The sequence below is a fragment of the Taeniopygia guttata genome, chromosome 7 (genome assembly GCF_048771995.1).
Source record: "Taeniopygia guttata chromosome 7, bTaeGut7.mat, whole genome shotgun sequence".
Classification (NCBI taxonomy): Eukaryota; Metazoa; Chordata; class Aves; order Passeriformes; family Estrildidae; genus Taeniopygia; species Taeniopygia guttata.
Window position 1 is genome coordinate 9,655,885 of NC_133032.1, and position 14,690 is coordinate 9,670,574.

The window sequence follows — 14,690 nt, forward strand, 5'->3', positions numbered from 1 at the left end:
TCCCTCTCCAGAACAGCTGTCTGATGTGATTCTCCCAGCAGAGGCTGATGGCATCACGCTGCTGTGTCTACCAGCAAATGCCAAACTGGTTTCCAGTAATTCCTCATGCTCCACTTGTATTTGAAACCCAAATTCTTCCATGTTCCCAGCACAAAGAGGAGTTTGGAGGGACAGATGAGATTCTGCCTGAGAAGGAAACATCAGCTCTCTCCAGGGCTTGGTGGCTGTGCTTACCTAGAGGGAGATGGTCATTGATACCAGCTGTCAGTGAGCTTGCTGCCTCGTTCATTTCTTTGTAGTTGTTCCAGTGGCTTCCTGTACCAATTGCTCTGGAACGGTCTAAAGCTGACTTCAGATGAAATCCCAGAAAGCCCAGAGACAACCCCCTTTCAAAGAGACATCCATCAATTGCAGGTATTAATAGACTCATAGAATGGTTGGGTCAGAAGGGAACTTAAAGATGATCTTGCAGGGACACCTTCCAGCAGAGCAGGAAGCTCAGGCTGCTCACACACACATACAGTGCCTACCACAATACTTGCAGTGTGGGGGGTTTGCTTGGGCTGGCCAGAAAATTTTTTCTCAGTGAATGGGGGACAAGAATGATGGCCTATTTTACTTGCAGCTTCTATATTTTCCTTCCTGTTTTGGTATGGCAGTTTGATTCATTGCCAAGAAGATCCCTGCTCGAGCACTCGAATCTCACTGCCTTGGACATACATCCCTCCAACACAAAACCTAGGTTTTAATTACCAAGCAGGCAAAGCACTTCAGAGAGCCAGCAAAGCCCACCCCTGCTGAGCCCAGCTGTGGATATGGTGTTGTTTGGGACTCTTTTCTACAGTCATACCTACAATAAACTTCCTTCCTCAATTCAGCAATGACTCCAGCAAGAATTACTGGGACATTTTTGGCCTGGCATGAGCCAGGGTATGATCACATTGTGAGCACACCTGCTTACTGGTAAAGAACAGCACCACACTGCAGAGCATGAAGCTGCCATAGTTTAGTACTTACACATCCTTTGGCATGTTTTTCCTCCATGATGCTCCATCTCAGGGTGACTGTGAATGCAGATCCATTTCATCATTGAAGGAAGTTTCCAATTCCTTTTCTTTATGAAGCTGTTTATTTAGTAATCCCACACTAAGTTATCAAAGGGAATTGTGTTTGCACAGGGAAAAAAACAAATAAACAAAATATGAGCCATTTTCCTTCATTGCTGAAATCAACCTTAGTACTAATGACAGGACGTTTTCTCTTATTTCCAGACCCAGTACAGTAGAAATAAGATGAACAGCAGCTCCTACAACATCACCCTAAGAAACCACTCAAGGTGGCTATTATTTTTATCTTTTAAAAGCCTAATTAACTTAATTATTAATTAGGTAAATACAGCAATTATGAATTCACAAAAGCACTCAGGTTATCATATTCTATTGGCTTACCACAACTGTATTTTCAGTGACCTCAATGTAATGTGAATTCATACCAGTTTGCTTAACCTGAAAAACAAAGCTGGAAGTCAAAAAAAACCTGCTTTTATGGAGTGCATTAACTGTTTTAAATATCAAAGCATTTTTTTCTTCCTTTTTTCTTTTCTTTAAACCCATTCCAAGGATAATAAATTGACACATCAATTTTATTGTTATGGAGCCTACTTAGCAAAAAAATATAGAGGATCACAGAAATGTTGCTGGGATGGGACCCCTGGAGGTCACCTAGTCCTACCTACTACTGAGCACATAAGCTGTGTCTTTCTTTAGCCCCAAAATTCCTGTTCTGACTCTGGTGCATGCCTACAAAACAGCAAGCCAGGGCAAACTGAGTCTCCATGCTCAGGAAGAGGATCAGTGGGGAGGACAGAGCTGAACCCCAGGCAGCAGGACGTGCCTAGGACCTGCCCTCAGTGTATCAACCTCTTCTTACTGGCAAATCTCCTTCACTGTCCTGAGACAGTTTGTGAGAACTGACAGGAGCATCCTGTCCCATACCAGCAGAGATTCCACAGAGCCAGGCAATCTGCAGTGTATCTTCCCATTCTTTAGACACCAGGTCCCCCAAAAAATAAAAAAAAATATGCTTGAGACATTCTTGTTGATTTGATCCACACATTCCAGAGCAGCTGTGTGTGGGCACACCATGCCTCTCAGATCATTGCAAACTAATTAAGGGCTTTCTTCACCACGTGGATAATTATTATTATTCAAAATGCATTGATTCATTAAAGAATTTGGCTCAGACACAATAACTCCCTTACTCCTGGGTAAGGAGGCTGTTGTATAGCTCAGCCTTAGCTTCTGATCCTTTCCACTAGAGTTTCAGTGGCTGATTATCCTCAGGGTGCATTCTTATGAATTCTTGCTCTTACACAAAGCTGTGCTAGAGAAGATAGACAAAAAGTAGAGTTTCTAGAAGGAACAGCAGCCATTATGTCTCATTTTTCCAAAGATTTCTATATTCAAGGAAATCAGTTTTGAATTTCCCTGGTAGTCAAGCTTCCAAAAACTAAGGCCCAAGCTAATAAGAAAGATTAATACCATGTAGTACTGAAAATCCCAAGGGAATGTCATGTCATCTTGTCCAACTCCCTGCATAATACAAATGAGATAATTCCATCTAGTACTCAGAGTGGCATGAAAGCACATTGTCCAAAACGCAGCTTGCCCTGATTTGAAAACTTCAAAAGAGACCAAATCCATACAAGGCTAAAAAATTCCCCTCTGTCATTTCAGAGAAAGATGGGAGATGTGGACTGAATTCTGCTTCATCCTATGCTTCAATTATTCACTTATCACCCTTGACTGCTGCTCAGTTTAGCCAAGGGATTTGGCTAACTTCTTCCTGGACAAGGAAGTCAAGGTCTGCAGATGGCTTATTTGCAAATATCCATAAAATCCACCCCCTCTAAGTAATGCATGACTTGGGCAGCCCTTTGTGTCTGTCTCCTTTTGTCCCTGTAAGAGGAGCTAATTTGGCTTCTTTCTCATTTTTACTAACATACAAGCACTAGAAGTTAGACTAAAATAAAGATTTATTTTAGAGTTAGACAAGACCTGTATTTTTCTACACCATCATTCATCTCTTGATCACTCTCCCACTTGCATCTTGAATCCATACCAGTCACCTTTACACCTATTTTAACACAGAAGTGTCAGAAGTTTTTCATCCAAACAACAGCCTCACCTTACAGGTATCCAGCTAGGAGTCCCAACAACTGTCCACATCTTCAGTTCTGAAGAGCAGAGTCACTTATACCAATGAGTTCAAGAACATAACATTCAATTCCTTTACATTTTGCACATCCTAGCAATATGCCTCATTCCTGAAGGCACACATTTTTCCTCAATTAAACATGAAAGCTGTTCAAGCCCAAAGATGACCCTTAATTATAGCTTTGAATGCACTTGTTAGAATTACCTCCTTGCTCATCTTGGGAAAGTATAATAAGAAGTAACATGATAATATGCAGTGCTGTAGTTTTGGAGTAATTGCCTAGTATGCATGAACTCTGTGAGGCCTTTTCCAATTACATTTGTAGCTTGCTAATGTTTGGGGATTTTCCAGGATAAATTACGTTAATTGTGTTCCTTGGATCTGTTTTCCACAAAAAGCCCAATAAACAGCAAGAAGAGGGAGGGAGAGAATTAAGTGGCAGAGTTAATTAGATTAGGCTTGTGCTGTAGTGTAGCAGGAAGATTCCACTAAATCCTATAATAGGCCCTAATGAGGATTTTATCATGCTTGTTAAACGGGTCATTTAGTTGTGTGACGGGGCCGCTGAGTGCAATGCAAAAACTGGTTAATAAAAAAAAAAAAAGTCTTTTAATTGCACACACAGGCAAAGCAGTGTCAAAAAAATCCAGCCAAATGGAATAGACTCCAACCAAACATGGGAAAAGCTTTGCAGTTCCTGAAGTGGTGAACATGTACTGTGATTAGGCCACTTAATTTTCCTTGACTGGCATAAAAATTAATGCTTCATGAGTGATTCACACTGGGGAACTTTAATAATCCAGATTTATCAAAACAGAAATTGTATTTTTCTTCTTTATTTGTTGTCTTGTTTTGGTTTGTTTGTTTTGGTTTTTGTTTGTTTTTTTTTTACAGAGTGTACAAAAATGAATGTAGATCTGATTGCTGTTGAACCATCTGTACCTGTCCCTCTTGTTAGTGTTTGTAGAAATTTCTATAACAGAGTCACTGGCTGTTCTGACTAAGCTCTTGCCAGGAATGGGATGAGGCAATCTTAGCATTTTGTTTTCAGGCAGCAGAAACCACACAGAAAAATGAGAATCCTGTAAAATGCACTCCATAGAGAATTCTTCCTTTTCACTTTAATTTTTCATTCAAAGATAAAGGTCCTGGACGTCCTGCTTAGTACTGGGCGCAAGAACCCATATATGTCCTGAATTTGCCAAGGGGCGTGAACATCCAGTATTCTCTTGTTTTTCTGTTCTCTCACCCCTGAGACCAACTTGGAAAGACCTTAAGCATGGAGACACACTTTGAGGCTATGTTTGATGAACAAGAAGCAAATCCAGACCATCAGCAAAAAGCAGGAAGGATACCATTTGAACCACTTGGTTGTTCAAAATGAGACTCATAATGGGAGCTTAAAGGTCTCCTGGAAGCCTGTAAATGGTTGTTCATTACAAGCTACTTTCTTGGGTGATGTGTTGCCTGCATATCTTCAGAGGCAGAGAACATCTCATCCCTAGCTGGTATTTCAGCCCAAAGCTCACATAAACAATAAGGGAAGATGTCTCCTTTGTCTTGCTCTAACCTTTTATTACTTTTCCAATGCTCCCAGAGATGTTCTCACGTGTTCATGACTTCCTTCAGCATTCAGCTCAAGCAGCACAACAACCCCCCAGCTCACTGCCAGCCTGTCAGGGCTGCATCTCTGACACATCCTTGCTTGTACTTGAAAACATCCATTTGTTTTCCCAAATGCAGGAAGGGTTTGATTTATATCAGTCTCCATGGCATGTGGCAGAGACCAGGTGGCAGCTGAGCAGAAGACCATGGTGACTCCCACCAGTCCAGCAAATGAGAGCCAATACCCCGAGCACCCCGTGGTGGCACACCAGCTGCTGTGCCTCCAGCACAGCTTGGTGGCACCCCCAGAGCACCAATAAGGGACAGCAGGTCATCCATAAACGCCTCTTCCAGCACCCGCTGCTCTGGTGCCTCAGCAACCAAACATCTGCTGGGGAAAATGAAAACAAGAAGTTCAACTCTTCCCTGCTTATTCATTCTACACTAGCAATTTTTCAACTTCTTTTGGTTTGCAGGGGTCTAAGCATATTCTAATGGCAGCATGTGAGCCCCCCTGCAGTGATTCAAGCCAACTGCTAATCAACTTTATTTTCTTAGTTCCCATTTCAGGAATGTTCTATATGCTCTAGGAGACACAGAACTAGCTACAGGTAGAATATCATTGTCCTGATCACTTTCTAATAACATAAAAAGTAAAATAAAAGTAAAAATACCTATCCAGTAAGACATGACAATACCAGCCCACACACATTATTGGCCTTGTAATTGTACATGTGTCTGAACTTCTTTAAAATCTGTTTTATCTGTGACAAATACAATCCTTATAGAGCAGCTACTAGAATTTGCCAAATTTATGGCAGCTGCTTTATCTTCCTTCCTTGAGTCCTTCTTATAACAATCCTATGCCATAGAAGCTCCCGAAAACTATGTAAACATTAAGTAGCTTTCACTGCTTTGCAAGGTCTATATCTTCATTGTATTAAATTCATACATATAATTCCATTATCCTTTTTGTATGCTTAGTCTGTAGTCACTGAATTCCCTTCTCTGTGTTTCTCCAGCACTTGACATAATGGAGCCTGATCTATATCTGGATTTCCTCCACATTATGAACATGCAAATGTTAAAATGATGTTATCTTTTAGAAGTAGTTGCATTGTGGACCAGCTGGGGTCACAAAGCTCTTAAAGATAAGGTGACTCCTGGATAAATAAACTAGCACTGCAGTTTGACTTCCTTGCTTCTTTGTCTTGAGTTTTCAGAGCTATGTTCAGACAGATCACTATGGGCCAATTCTCCTGTCCATGGAGATATCTGAATAACCATGTCAGTCAACATGAAATGTGATCCCTGTTTCTCACAGCCAGGATCCAATGTGCAGCCTGTCAGTGATCCTGCAAAAAGCTCTAGCTCCTTCCTGCTCACTGTCTATTTCCTCAAAGTCACAATATCAGCAAGCACAAGGATGCTGAAGATCTAGGTGAGATAGCAGGTTAAAATCACACTGGTGGTCAGTCACAGCAATGCCAACCAGACAAGTAGGCCAATGTGCTCTGAAAGGAGACCTAAGAGACTTTTAGGTTCACCAGGCCTGCTGAAATGGTTAAAGCCAAGAACAGGCTCTGTTGCCATATCAATAACCATGCTACATCTGTCATACGACAAGACACAGCTGCTTGTAATGGCTGGATAGCATTTTGCCCTTAATGTTTCATTGCATTTCACATTGCACAACTCAGTCTGCTACTCCCAGCTTGCAGAAATAATTTCACTTTACTGAATCATTTTGCCAAGGAAAGACTTCTTGTTTTCTTCATCTACACATCAAAATTATCTGTCTATAGGTGCATGCACATGTCTCTGACAACATCCCTCAGATACACAGCTGTGAGTAATAACACAGAAAAGACCAGGAAACACAAACTAACAAATGTCACCTATGAAGAATATTCAAACAGTGGACACCAAACTGCTTAGAAGACGGGGAGAAGATTTGGTAATGGTATTCAAATAAGTAACCCAGGGGGAGAAAGCCTCTTGCTTTGACTTTAGAACTAGCTCTGCTTTGAAAATGAGACTGTTCACCTGACAGCTGCCCAACTCTGTGCTGTAACATCCCCTTGAACTCACTAGAGCAAAAACAGTGGATGTAAACTTCAGCAATGGAGATTTAAATTAGATATCAGGAGAATTAAGAACTAGGAAGCTGAGGCAAGTATGATGACTCTTGCAGAAGGGTTTTATGAACCATGTGGAAAAACATCATCCTGGAACAGCCTCTGGGGTGGAGGGATGGGTTTAGATGATCTATTGAGTCTCTGCTATACATCTGATATCTGTGATTTGACACATTTCCTAACAAAAGCTGGACAAGTAGGATGTACATGAAAGGAGTGTATTGCTTCACAGCAGGGCAGACTTCCCTTCCAATCAATGATGCTCCCAGAGTGCAAAGTGCTGAAATAAACTCAAAATATTTTAATTGGCACCTTCCTTTGTTTAAACAATAAAGAAGTCATATGGGTCACTTCTGTTGTGGAGCAGCACAGACTGTCTGTCAGGCACAGGCAAAGCTTGTATAACAATGAGATGGAAAATGCTGGCTTTGTGTTCTCTGCTATTATTCTTGTGACCTGGACTTCTCCATTTTCTTCCTTTTTTTTCCCCTCTCTCACTCTTGTTTTGTTTTCATCCTAATGCCCAGCCCTGAAAACATCCCAACTTGCCAAGTTCTCTTCCTACAGACAGCTGAAGCTGCTAATTGCAATCCCATCACTAAAATGCAGACCTGCCCCTCATCTCTCCTGTACTATTCCTATCTTTCCCTTGCAGTTAATGAAGTGTCTTACACTGTGGAGGGAGCAGTTTGTAGACCCAGCTTTCACCAAGATACTTACAGTGCTGGGCTCACAGCAAGGAATTAGAGCCCCAAGCTCTCTAAAAATCAAAGGAAGAAAGAACTACCCACTGTTTTATAACCTGGGCAGGCAGTGGGCTGCAAATACAAAGCAGCTGGGGATGGCTCTGTTGCATGGATTGCTCTGGACATTGCTGTCTCCCTGAGACTCTTTGTTTGCTTAGTCCCTGATGCAGCACAGCAAGCCCATGCTCCAAGATTTATCTCTTTGCTTTTTGTCAAAAGGTCAAGAACACCCTGTGGATACAGCATGGCTTTTTCTTGAGAGGCAGAAGAAATGTGCTTCCTGGGGAAAGAAAAATCCTTTGGCATGGGAGTGTTGTTGTGCAGGGAGCTGACCTGCCTTTCAGCTCTGTTGCTGGAGGCTGGGGAAGCTACACTTGTGACACCCAGCAAACTGAGTGAGTTCCCTGACATGGCCCAACAGCCTGATGACACTCTTTGCTTCCCCAGCCTTCAAGTTCCTGTGGTCTGGGGGTGCAAATGTTATTTTTTATCCAGGGTGTTGGGGTGGTTTGGAAGTTTATTTTTTCCAATAGGAAGTTGTACTGAATTAATCTTAAAACTGTGACCTGAGTTAAACTGACTTGGGGCACTCTCTAAAATTCCCCCCCACAGTGGTCATCACCATGTAAGGGGAGCAACTGTTCATAGCCTGTCTTGAAAATCCAGTGGTGATGGAGGTCTCACAGCGGCATTAGTTTTAGCTACAAGGAACCAGAATTTCTTCCAGACCCTTTTGCCCACTCAGACTCACACAGGGAGTAGCCTGGGAGAGAAAGAGGAGGGATAATTCCTACGAATTAATACATTTTGTATATGTCATGACAGGTCCCTATTTTTATGCTTGGTACTGGCTTCCAGGATCCTTGCCTGTCTCTGCTGAGCCTATCTGCCCCTGCACCTCCTACACAAGTCCAGAGTTTGTACAGTATTTGGGCCCAGGACACTGCATCCCCTCAGTCAGAGTAATTATTTAAATACCTAACTGATGAAACTAAAATAAACCAAATACTGAGGCCCCAGGTGCTCTGGAGATTAATACATGGCTGCATTAATGTTAGCACCTGATTTCTCCAGAGATGGAAAACTGGCTCTCATCCCTGTCACAGCTGCCTCTGCTTTCTGTGTGGAGGATTGAAAAGGCCAAACCTCAAATAGGATTTCTAGGTCCAGGCTTGCAAACAAACCAACAAACACATGGGATTTTGAAAAATAAAATAAAATAAAGATAGAGGAATACTGAATTGCCATTTGCTTCCTATTGTGCAGGGTTCATTTCTAAGTCTTACATCCAGCTATGAAAGCTGAAAGTCATTCACAGTCATCCCAGGGTTCACAGTTTAGCTACTTCCTAAGCAACTAGGAAAGGAGGCAAAGTAAAAGGTCATATGTGCTGTAGAATAACCACACATGCAGAATTTCAAAGCACCTCTTCGGTCTCCATGGGAAATGCTTAGAAATCAACAAATTGCAACTGTTTAGAAATGCTTTTACTTTATAGAAGCACCTAGTCCATCCCTGAGTTCCTACATCCATCTATGTGCATGTTTCTGGCAAACTCTTCTTGGGTGAAACTTTTAAAATCTAACTGGTTGAATGTAACAGAACTTTGTGCTCAAAGTGGTCCCAACCATGGAGAGAAAGAGGCAGAATTCTTAGATGCACCCAGGTTGGCGGGGTGAGAATGAATCTTTACCTTCCTTGTGATCACCAGGTGCTAAATCCAGTATAAGAAAAGTGCTCCCAGCCCAAAAAAGCTTTTAATTCTCACTTATTTCTGTTGGTGTGAATGAGATGTATATCTCGCCTGCCTTAGACAGACCCTCAGTGTGGGCAGCTATTTCCCCACAAACATTTCTGCCATCATATCTCAGCCAGGGCTCATCTGCTGTCCCAGGTTCAGGGCTGTCCACGCTGCTCAGCTGCATCGGCTGCTTCGCACAGCTCAATTCTCCAGAGGTGAACCACTGTTAACATATCCCACTGCTGTTAAAAACATTAATAAGAACACACACACACACATACAGAGAACTCAAGGAATTCATCAAATTAATGGACAGCCCCTGAAGCACTGTAAATTCAAGCATATGAATTTCAACATCTTCAGGGGTTCTAATGGCATTTTTTTCTTCTGGTATCTAAGTGTTGTAAAACTCTGGGCAAGTCAGTGAACCAGGGACTGAAACTGATTTGAAATAAAAGCAAAATGACTCAGGGGTTTAATTGTCCAGGCTGGGTAAAGGGGAAAAAAGTAAATAAGCACTTTGTTATACATGATGGAAAACAAATTGGAGCAAGTCCAATGCTGCAAACTTTCTTCAGGCAAAATTTTCATCACTTTCACTGACAGGGGCAGGTATGAGTTCCCTGAGTGGGACTCAGTGACTGGAAATCATCAAAAGCTTCCAGAGCCACAGGGCAATTATGAACATCAAACTGGAAACAGCCAAAAGGTGGGTGATTTTCAGAGCATTTCACCTATATAAATCTGGGGTTTTTGGAATATCTCCACCCGGGTAATAAAAAGTTTGATGTTGAAGTTGTCCTCCCTCAAATAACATGCAGAGTGGTGTGTGATGTGAAGAATACTGAATTTTCCACCCTACAGTGAGTTGAATTATTTTCATAAAGTATTTCCTTCATGAAAGAAAAGAGTCTGCTTTTTTTCTTTTAATTACAGGTGATATTTTTCACAGGAAAACTTTGTTTCCACTTGATGATCTATTTTTTTTTAGTCAAGAAGAGTCAAATAAGAGGATTTTAGCTTTGCACTGACATTTCAAAAATGCCAAGAACATCAACATTTGTTTAGATCATAGGTGTCACTATTCATCAATCTGATAGTTCAGAACTGGGATTTTCCAGAGCAAAAGCATTCAACAAAAATTTGATTTTTATCACAGCCCAAAAACACCTTTTCAAAAACTTCTCCCATTCTCCAGATGAAATGACTGCATCCACCACTGACTGCCTGTGTCTCAGAAGTCCCCAGAGTACCTGGGAGGAGGGCACACTCCTGCCACAGCCCCTTCCTAGGCACGTGCACAGTGCAGTAGCACCCGATCCACCATGCCTGGGAAGAACACAGCACCCTCTCAAGGACTCACCTCTCATCTGAGCTGAAGAGCTCCACATCTGCTGAGATCAAGAGACTCACTCTGATGATTCAGAGGCAATGCGCAACATGCCCTGCATTTTATTACTGTGGATGGAAGAGCCAGCACAGCCCTAGCCATGAGGCTACCCAGCTGTCTCCAGCCTGACTGCTCCCTGACACCACCATGCTGCCATCTCTGCTTGCTTCTCCTTTCAGCTGAGACTGCTGCCCATCCACACAAAGGGACAGAGTCAGGAGAAAGGCCCTCACTGTCTTGCACTGCTCATCCACCTCTCCAAGGTGTGGTTGTGACAGCAGAGCAGAGACACTATGCAACAGTGCGTAGCAGTCAAGGAGGGGGTGCCCGGCATAAAGTTCTCCAAAACCACAGAGAAACTGAAGGAAGAACAAGGAAACAATTCCCAGTGTTAAACTGGGCAGGGAGAGGAGCTGGAAATTCTTTTTCCAGCTTTTGTGGGAATTGCTTTTCCCACCCAACAGTTTCTCTCCCTTCTCCAGGTGGCGGCACTAAGGACAAGGGACATGATTTCCCTCAGGTCCCTTCATGGCAGGAGGCTTAAAGCTCCTCTGGAATTGGCAGCCCTGCTAAAATCTAATCAGGTGCTTCTGTGCAACAGACCCAGAAGCAATTGCAATCAAGCCAATTGCTGCATCTGATTACGCATGAAAACCCTCGTGCTGCTAAGTGTTTTGCAGTGCTTAATAAAATGTGCTGGTCTTGCCTCAAATTTCATTAGGCAGGGCTGGCTTGGGGTTTTTTTAATATTAAGAATTATATTAACAGAAAGAAAGAGGAAGAATAGGATGGAATTTGAAAAAGCAACCAGTGAAAGCAAAGTAAAAGAGGCCAAAAATACACTCCTTCCTTCATATGCCTTCATCATAGTGAAATGAGATCTTCATAGAAATCCCAGCAATCCCAGGAGACAATTTGGCCAGGTGCCCTTAGGTGCTTTGCTGGCCTCATGACAAATAGTCACAGTGGTTAATCAAAGGCAGTGGTCTAATTCCCCAGAGAACAGTAGGGTTTGGGTTTAACACACAATGGGTTTGGGAGCACACACACAAACACCCCTAAACAAAGGCACTGCACAAGCCAGAACAAACAAAACCCAGAGTATTTGTACCCCTTCTAGCTGAGTTTCTGTTTTTCCCAATTTTCTAGCAATCTTCACAAAGACAGGATGAAAACTCTTAACTCTAAATTTTCCTTGTTGATCCATCACTTAAAAGTCATGGATTTTGCAATTGGTATGTCAACACAGCCCATCCTATGTTCCATAAAGTCTTGATTTAAAGTGGGCCAACTGGAGAACAGAAACTGCATGCCTGTGATAACAGTGGCAAAATCTTGCCTGCACTGTGCTTAGTCCAAGTGGAAATTCACCATTTCACAAGCCCTGTGAGTCACACATCTCCTCCTCCAGCCAATCCCCCATGTCCCACACGTGCAGTGCAGCACCACCATCATCCCAGTCGGTATTCTCATACCTGTTGTAACCATAAAAGTGCCATCCCTTGGCTTTCTGGGCACTTCCACATCTGTGCAGCTCACACTTGCTGCCTGGGCCAAGCACCTCCAGCATTATGTGATTTCTCCTGAGCTCAAAGGAATGTATCTGCCAGACACACAGAGCTTCAGCCATTTCCAGAAAGTCCCAGAGCAAGGGAAGCCCCAAAGAGCCTGTTTGAACATTTGAGAGAAACAAAAGAGTGATGGAGAAGCGGGATTAATGAGTAAAATGACAACCATGTGCATTTTCTTTTATAACATAAATTGTCCCACTGTCAGTCATGGTCTAGTCATGGCAGAGGAATTTGTATTTCTGCAACAATGAGTAAAAGCTTGAAGCTGCCACAAATCCTGGAGCAAGAGGCCACTCATCCCTGCTGCGGTAATTTTCAGCTATGAAATCCAAAACTTCATAAAGAAGAGATACTCCCCCCCCCCCACCCCGTCACTCTGACAAAGGCAAAAAAAGGAGCAAGGAAATGCAGTGGGAGAAGAAAGCACCAGGTCAACAGCAATTCCCACACATACCCAAACCTCTGCCAATTACAGCAGAGACTTGGCTCTGCTTCCTGGTTTTCAGCAAGGGGAACATTGGGGCTGATGAATTAATAACCTCTGAAAATCAAACCCATTTCTTGCAACCGATGGTCAGGGTTTGGCAGAAGTGCTGCAAAAATCTCTGGCCTGAAAGGGAACTGCAGCTTCAAGCTGGGACTTTAAGACACCAGTGCCCAGTGCACATCCTCTTCTCTTGAGAAAAGTCTGAGCTCAGCAGCCAAATTCCAGGGCAGAAAGTTGTATTCTAATGCAATTGAATAAATTAAAGTCATAAAATATTTCATGATACAATAAAGAATCACTTAAAACATTAGTATTTTAACATAAAGCCAAAATAACCAATAGTCAGAAGCACTATCTTCCTCTTACAATGACTTGGTCTCCAGGAGTGAGAGGAAATGTGAATGCTCTTGCTCTTCTATGCAGTTCCATGGGTCTGCCATATCCAACTTGTCCCTTTGAATTCCTTGCAAAGCCCCTGTGCCCTCCTTCAAAGTTCACCAAGATACTGAAGGGCGCTTCAGTGGTTTTGGAGTCTCTGTTAAGTCCACTCAGAACCCCAGAGCAAAGGCACCAGAAGGGTTAATGCATCCTGAGTGCTGGGAAAAGCCCTGCTTAAAACATTCAGCAGACAGCTGAGGCTGTGCGTGCCTGCTCAGAGACTCACGTCAGGAATTAAGCCTGCTGTGCTCATTAATAATAATGGGAACTAAATGCTCTATTGCATGTGTCTTGATGGGAACAGGCTCCTTCTGGTACAGCATGGGGCTGTCCTAAACAGATGATTTAATTAGTATGCTACAAGTATTGATTTTGGGAATAAATATGAATTCAACAAATATTGCTAATGAGCTTCTCAACCCAGCAGTATGTCCTCCACGCAAACCATAAGCAGTTGCTAATTTAATAAATGCCATATCCCAATACTGACAGGAAATCTTAAAACCACTCTTAATGGCAAGACCAAAAATAATCTCCGTTTCCCTCAAATCTCTGTTTCAAGTCAGCATTTACAACTGGCCTTTCCATATTCTCATTTTACTGTGTAGGTTTCTCTTTCAAAAGAAGTTACATCTTTTTAGCGAGCAGAAATATCCATGTGAGGACTGGGAACAGGCTTCCTGAGGGGGGCCCAGGAAGTAGGTCTCTGCTAAGCATTAGACTAAAACCAAATATCTAAATAATATTGTTTTCGATCTGGTCTTTTCCTGCATAGAGTTGCTGTGAGCCTGCACAGACTCCTCTGCTAGATATGAGGACCAAGTCAGACCCTACAGTAAAATAATGTGTTCAGAGAAGTCCTTCTGCAACTCCTCCATTTCATGCTTACAATTTCCTTTCTTTCTGTGCTTATTCTCATTCTGCTTCTCATTTAAAGTCTTTGGGGAGCTGAACTCTACTGGCTGCTCACTTCTGCAGGTGCAGCACTAGAAGGACCCGCAGGATTTTAGCATCATTCTCCAAAATTTGGCAATGAACCTAAGTGCCCAATAGGACTCCCAGTTGGTCCACAGAATACAAGCAGTACCAGGTCCAACTGCAAGTCATCCCTAGCTATCCATCAGCGAGCCAGACCTGTCCCAGATAACCCTACATCTCTTGATTCACATTTCTTTCTCCTGATGACCCATTGCACCACCAGATTTTTGCATCCATCATGACTCAGCAGTTTGAGTAGCTCCAAATTGGGAAGAAGGGAAGGATTCTCTCCAATGAATTTGACCTTCACTTAATAGTTACTCATAAGTATATATATGAACGAAAATTTTCACCTGAATTGTCTGCATTTTTGCAAAAGA

General features: G+C 42.6%; 1 long non-coding RNA gene across 1 annotated transcript; it reads right to left on the minus strand.

Annotated features, from left to right (window-relative positions):
- Window positions 1-946: 946 nt before the first annotated feature.
- Window positions 947-13,546, minus strand: LOC140684554 (uncharacterized). The gene is made up of 3 exons (XR_012056947.1): window positions 13,261-13,546; window positions 12,312-12,504; window positions 947-5,212 (listed from the first exon to the last, which is right to left on the minus strand). It is a non-coding gene; the product is annotated as an uncharacterized lncRNA (long non-coding RNA).
- Between the last annotated feature and the right edge of the window lie 1,144 nt (window positions 13,547-14,690).